The sequence below is a fragment of the Acyrthosiphon pisum genome, chromosome X (genome assembly GCF_005508785.2).
Source record: "Acyrthosiphon pisum isolate AL4f chromosome X, pea_aphid_22Mar2018_4r6ur, whole genome shotgun sequence".
NCBI lineage: Eukaryota > Metazoa > Arthropoda > Insecta > Hemiptera > Aphididae > Acyrthosiphon > Acyrthosiphon pisum.
The window spans coordinates 131,019,233-131,026,150 of NC_042493.1; the positions used below are offsets into that span (position 1 = coordinate 131,019,233).

The window sequence follows — 6,918 nt, forward strand, 5'->3', positions numbered from 1 at the left end:
TACTATGAAACTTGATAGTAAGAACATTATCTGTGTTTTGTTGGGAATTATTGTAAAAAAATACAAGTTTGTTAGACAGAGGCAACACATCCGGGTGTAGCGTCCTCGTAAATAGTATACATTGATAAATTGAATAAAAAATTAAAACCCATCAACTCACTTTGTTTACGCTTCAATTTTTTCTTCTTTTACACCAGATTCAGTTGATAAGATTGTGTCATAATTTGCAAGGTTGCAAGATATACTGAAACAAAATATAATTAATATAATATATTAAAAATTAAGACTATCACAATAGTAACATATTTTGACTGCATATTATGACATCCACAATTCAATTATCAGTAAAAAAATTGTTTTTCTTAATAATACAATTATGTATTACTTATCTGCAGCGACCATGAACAAAATGTCTAATGAACTATCTATTTAATGTTTAACTAAATTAGTACCTATGTATTTAATGCATTTTTAATAAGATAATTAACCAAAATAGTCAATCTAAAATGCATAAGTTGTATAGGTAATGTATATTACAATGAATACATATTATGCATGAATAAATTGTGGTAATAAAGAAGTCCTACAATTATAAATCTACATGCTACTGTACAAATAAATATAATTTATTATATTATTGTTAGCATATATAAACAGGATTCTTCGTATATAGATGCAGTTAAATAAAATATTGAATAAATTACCTATTTAATGTTTAACTAAATTAGTATGTATTTAATGAATTAATAAATAGTATATATAACATTTTAATATAGGTATTATTATTGCAAATATTTTATATGCACAAACATGGAATTATAATCTTACCAAATACTCAAAGAACAAAATTTTATTCAGTTATTCATCCGTGCACAATTTCACCATTATTCGCCGTGCCATAGCTTTGGTATGTTTCCCATCTTTATATATAAGCTCCTTAACCTAAAAATAAATTTGTTGTACTATATTTTCAATTTGTTAATTATTACAAATTATAAATATTACCAAACATGTTCTAAATTCATTACACCAGCAATTTTGTCTTCAAAAGTTTGTAAATCTGTGATTTTATCAATTGGTTATGAACTCTCATTAAATTTGTTAATTGAAATATTTTTGTCATAGACCCGAGGCTGATCTTCTAATTGTAGCTGTATTGAGTCAAGATGTTCCAAAATAACTAGTTCTGTTCTTAGTTTGTTTTAATTCTTTTTTCATAAAAGCCATATTTTTGTAAATATAACTTTGGAATTCAATATCTCTTGGGTAACAAAATATAAATTTTTAATGAGTACTTCTATATGGTCGTAACAATTAAACTCAATTCATGAGATAAAATCTACAATACTAGGCATATTACCTGCAGATTGTTTGACATTAGAATTAAAACTTGACAGTAAGCCTTCTGAAACATTATGGTTTATTTTCGAAACATATGGTTGGTTATCTAAAAAAAGATATATTAAAATATATTAATTAGTATTTTTTTGTTATTTTATAATATTTTCTAAAATGCTAAATTATTATTATTATTACATACTTGATATCAGAAGTTTCAATCCCGACTGCTGTAATGTCATTATTGGACTATTGGAATTAGAACTCCATGACCAACTTCATCCGGTTACTTAACCAGTGATTAAGTCCTAAAAAAAAATGTATGGTTACGCTTTAATCATTCTTTAAGAACAATGTTGGGGGGCTATGCCCCCACAATTTTGGTACTTGTACATATGCTATCTACCGCATGTCCGTTGGATAAAACACCTATTTTCATTTGTAGATAGCAATATATAGCATATTAACCTAACATAGATTTATGGTAGATGGCATATTGGACGAGTACACACCATTTAATCTATTAGTCTATATAATATACAATATAGATATGTGTATGCGTTAGACGGCCGCTGTACAAGTAAACAAATTACGTTTATCTCTCGGTTTATCTCTTTTTCTCATTGGATATTAAAATGTTATAAAAATATTATTTACTGGGTAACGTCATAATACTTCTTATTCGTGGTCCGTGTACCTGTGCTCCATGCATTTTGTTAAAGGTGCACGCATAAATATAAAATTAGGAGGTGGGTGCACGTCGTGTACCGTCTACTACACCACTGTCCATAATCTACCTAACAATCGCAGATGCGTAAAATATAATTAGTAATAAATGACGTAAATCAAACACCCGTATACGGTACATGCGAAGATAAATGGCGGATGGGCAGGCGACGTCCGCACGTCTTCTCAAACGAGAGTAATGACTGAAAGCACACGCGACCAACGATTCATGAACTTTCACCAGCTTAACTCAGAAGGCCACTGTCCGTCCGTACCACGCGCGCGTGAATGATGAACTGTGTCACTGTGAACACCGAAGCGTTGTGTACTTGATGTGTTCAGTGACTTTATTATCGTCACATAGTATGGTATCACTTATCAGGCACTTCTTATCATACCGGTTGTGAAGAAATGCCAAAACCACGGTATATCTACAACCGTGGCCAAAACCAGTCTTTCCCCTGGTTCTCGATATCGCGGGGAAAAGAAAAAAAAAGCAACTTGTTATCATATTATATGATATATTGATATCACGGTTACAGATATACCATACTCTTGTACCTTATGGGTTAAACTACTAAACCAGTAATAAACATGACAAAATAACTAAATTCAACTTCGCGGTAATCGCGGTATCGTGTTGGTCGACACGATCATATTTCATTATCATATTTTGGTGAACCAATCAGAAAAAAGGATTTTACACGACACGACACGACACGGGCATTTGTGAACCCGCCTTCATAGTTATTTTGTCATGCTATAAACCTTGGTGTTTACGTATGATTATAATATGTACAATAAATATTATATTGACGATAAACTTTATCATAATGTCATCGACTCGCGCACCACCTTATTCGGTACCTACGTTTGCCATCGGGTGAATCGAGAAACATTAAAAATTAAAAATAATACTGTCCATCTGATTTTTAAAATTGTTCGAGCCTAATCAATTACTGACTACTGTCTAAAATATTATAGGTACGAATTACGACATTCGTCGCGATCTAAAGACTATTAGACAATATTTTCAGGCATGTAGACTACGCTGTCGTCTGTCGATCACCGTCCGACCTTTGAGTGGTCCGACCTCCCACTCAAAGGCGATCGCTATGCGTTTTTATCATTGGCCGATGATTACCTATCGTATTATTATTTATTATTATCGGTAATCAGCGCAACCGCAGTGTACCGATGATACGTTTTGGTTCTAAACAAATTATTTAATGTTTTACCCGTAATAGATATGATTTTTAGTTTTCGCAGTCGACGCAGTTGCCACGAGTGGTGTGAATCAAGTGGTGCGAATAATAATAGGTACACCATCAGCAGAACACATTATTTTTAATAATTTGAATTTTAAAATTGATTGTTGTTCCTTCTTTGTTAGTTTCCATATTAAGCATTAGTCACTACTTCTTAATATAAATATTGAGCAATACTCTTGCGCTGTACAGTTATGCAAAGAAGGAAATGCAATATATTGTGTTGAATATATTTATAAACTAACATTGGTACCTACTATTATTATACTATTTATCGACCATCGCCGGATGTGGTAAATATTTAACTATACTATGAAGACGTTCACAAACTAAAGTTTATAAACGATAATAAACATATCACAATAACTTTAATGGGATAGTTGTATAGTTAAATTATAATTTTTTTATGTTCTTATAGCAAACAATGACGATTATTTAAGCGATGGACGGTACTTAGTTATTTTTATCAGAATCGAATGACTAGAGTGTGATATCAGTGAACACTGAATTGGCTTATCCAATCAACAGATTTGGAGGAACAATCAAACACACAAATAATACATAGGTACACATAATATTTCTATTAGTATTGGTATTTTTAAATTTATAATACCTATCATGTATATTTTTTTTATTAAAGACTATAATTTTAAGAAGATATATTTCTGTTACACTTAATTTTAAACAGACGTGGTCCAAGGAAGTGGATATCAAAACTTCTGCTACTGAAAATGAATATGTGATGCATGTGTGTCCGAGAAAAAAAACGTAAGATATGAGTTCATATCCAGATGACAGCTATATTTAAGGTATTATTTTTATAATTAGAAAGCCTTATGAAAAAAAATTGCCCTGTTAATATTAGAACTTAGGTTTTAAAGTATTGATTCGATTTTAGAATATATTTTGATTAAGTTGAAAATAGGTAATACCTATACTGAATAATAAATTCTCATTATAGTCGTTACTATCAGAAATCATAACATATTTTATAAAATACATTTTGTATTAATTTAAATACATACAATTAAAATTATTATATTGAATATTTACATTTTTATTCAATGTTTTCTATTAGTATGTACATGTATTAATTGAGATTCGATAAAAAAAAAAGGTGGGTAAGTGGATTTCGCTATTCAGTCTAGGTATAAGACATGTTGTATACTTATCTATGGTATTAAAAAAAAAATTGACCAATAATAGGTATCTATAATAAATTCCAAATTAATCATATCACAATATCCAATAGGTAACGTGTTATATATCAACAACAAACCGTGGTACTATCATAAACATTTATTAGTATACTTTAAAAATTTCAAGTACCCACGAATAATATTATACAATCACAAAAAAATAACTAAAATAGTTATTCCAGGTTTTTTAATATGTAATTTCATCCAAATTTGACCTTAAAATGACTATAAAAATAAACTGTGCTTATGTATTTCTTAGATTTTTTGGTAACAGAATTAACTACTTGCGTGGAATCTTGTTTTAAATTTTTAATCCTTAGATATAAAAGTTGATTATATTCTAAACTTTTAACTACAAAATAATTATTCAATTTTAAATTTGATAAATTTTGTCAAAATTCAATCTTTAAATGCTTTTGTGCTAATTGAGATGGATAAGACGGACTGTCAATAAAATACCATGGGTATACATTAACCAGTTGTATAAAATGTTTAGATGTCTTAAAAACGGTTAAAGAACATGCTTTAATTGCTTCGCCGTAAGGAAAATATTATTATATAGGCATTTATCAATCAATTAATAATAACTAAAATTTTAGGTATCCAGTTATTTTGTCAATAGAAGACAATTCACTACAACAACAGCGATATATGACATCAACTATGATTAAAGTATGGAACTGGAATGAAAATAATATGCCTTCCCCTGAACAACATAATATGTATAAGTTATATAAGTTCATAGTAAGACTTGAAACATTTCCTGAAAAAGTTAATGGAGACCAAGCTATCACAATTAGACATAACTAAAGAGCGGATTTCTAGATTCTTAAAAGCTTAAAATATGATGCTAATATGCTCTAAAAAACCTTAAAGTATTCTCTAAATATACATTAAGCTTGTAAATATGCAGATAATATGATTTTTTTTTTTCTTAAATAATTCAATAAAAACAATAAATAACTGTTATGGCCCATTCCTTTGGTAACAGGTAAATTATTTAAATATAAAAAATGTAAAACAGTTTATAAATTAGAATATAAATATAATAAAATTATATATAAAAAAACGAAATGGTTAAATAAAAACAATGACTTGTAAGCACCATTCCTTGGTTAAAGATATTTTAAAATATTAAACTATATGTCGTTAATTTAACAGTAAAAACAATTTTATTATCATAAAATCATTCTCATCACGTTATCAGTTGTCAAATATGATATAATCTATGATACAATCACAGACTAAGCGTAACAGTAAGACCAAAATTACCAATTTAATTACAACCAAGTAGATAATTCAATGATTTTTAATTTTTCACATTCTTAAATCAAATTATTTTTTTTCCTAGAAAAATCACAACTCGAGAAATTAATAAAATATGCTTTTTTATCAGCAATAATTGAATATATTCTAAAATATGACAAATAGGCCAAATATTTTATTATGTCCAAAATATCCTAAAATATCCTAAGAACTCTATGATGGATAAATCGTCCACATTTTTCATCCTCATAAAGCTGCATAAAGCCAATAAAAATATGTAAAAACCTAAAGATCCGCTCTCTAGAGGTAACGATGACGACCGTGTGGTGGGGAAACGCTGGTTTATGAAATGATTATAATATGATGTATTTAAATTTGAACGTGAAATTTTAAATTTACAGCAGTAAATAAATAACCTGATACTATGTATAACACTGGTATTTTTAGGGTTCCATAGCAAAAAACGGAACCCTTATATATTCGTCATGTCTGTCTGTCTGTCTGTCCGTCTGGGTGTCACAGCTACTTTTCTCCGAAACTATAAGAACTATATCGTTGAAACTTGGTAAGTAGATGTATTCTGTGAACCACATTAAGATTTTCACTCAAAAATAAAAATAAATAAATACATTTTGGAGGTTCCCCATACTTGAAACGTTCTACGTTACGTCCTAAAACTTCAACTTTCTAAGCTCAGGAGACTTGCAAGTGCTTACCAGGATCATAATAAGGTAGGCCGCTATATTTTGCAGCTATTGCATATAGCCCACCTACAAGACCTGCTATATCGTAAAAAAAACAGCCAGAAACTTACATTATGGAAACAGCATAATATTCAATAGCATCGGCGAGGCAATACTTGCATATACATATACCAGCCAGTTTCGACAGCAAAATCAACCTCGGACCGCACCTCACAGTTTGCACTATTACGACGTTTTCTTGTTTAACAGTTTAACTCAACTTCGTATTCGGCGGACTCCGCCAAGGAATCTGCACCATTGATATCGTGCCTATCGGTACACCCCTCTCCACACTTATTAACTTATTAATTACCAACTAATTAATTAATAACTTATTAAATACTTTAATATTACTTACTAACTGTGTGGGCAGCATTG

General features: G+C 29.6%; 1 long non-coding RNA gene across 1 annotated transcript; it reads left to right on the forward strand.

Annotated features, from left to right (window-relative positions):
- The first annotated feature begins 3,057 nt into the window (after positions 1-3,057).
- Positions 3,058-5,474, forward strand: LOC107884209. Its single transcript, XR_003838733.1, has 4 exons — positions 3,058-3,384; positions 3,751-3,897; positions 4,021-4,141; positions 5,131-5,474. It is a non-coding gene; the product is annotated as an uncharacterized LOC107884209 (long non-coding RNA).
- The last annotated feature ends 1,444 nt before the right edge of the window (positions 5,475-6,918 follow it).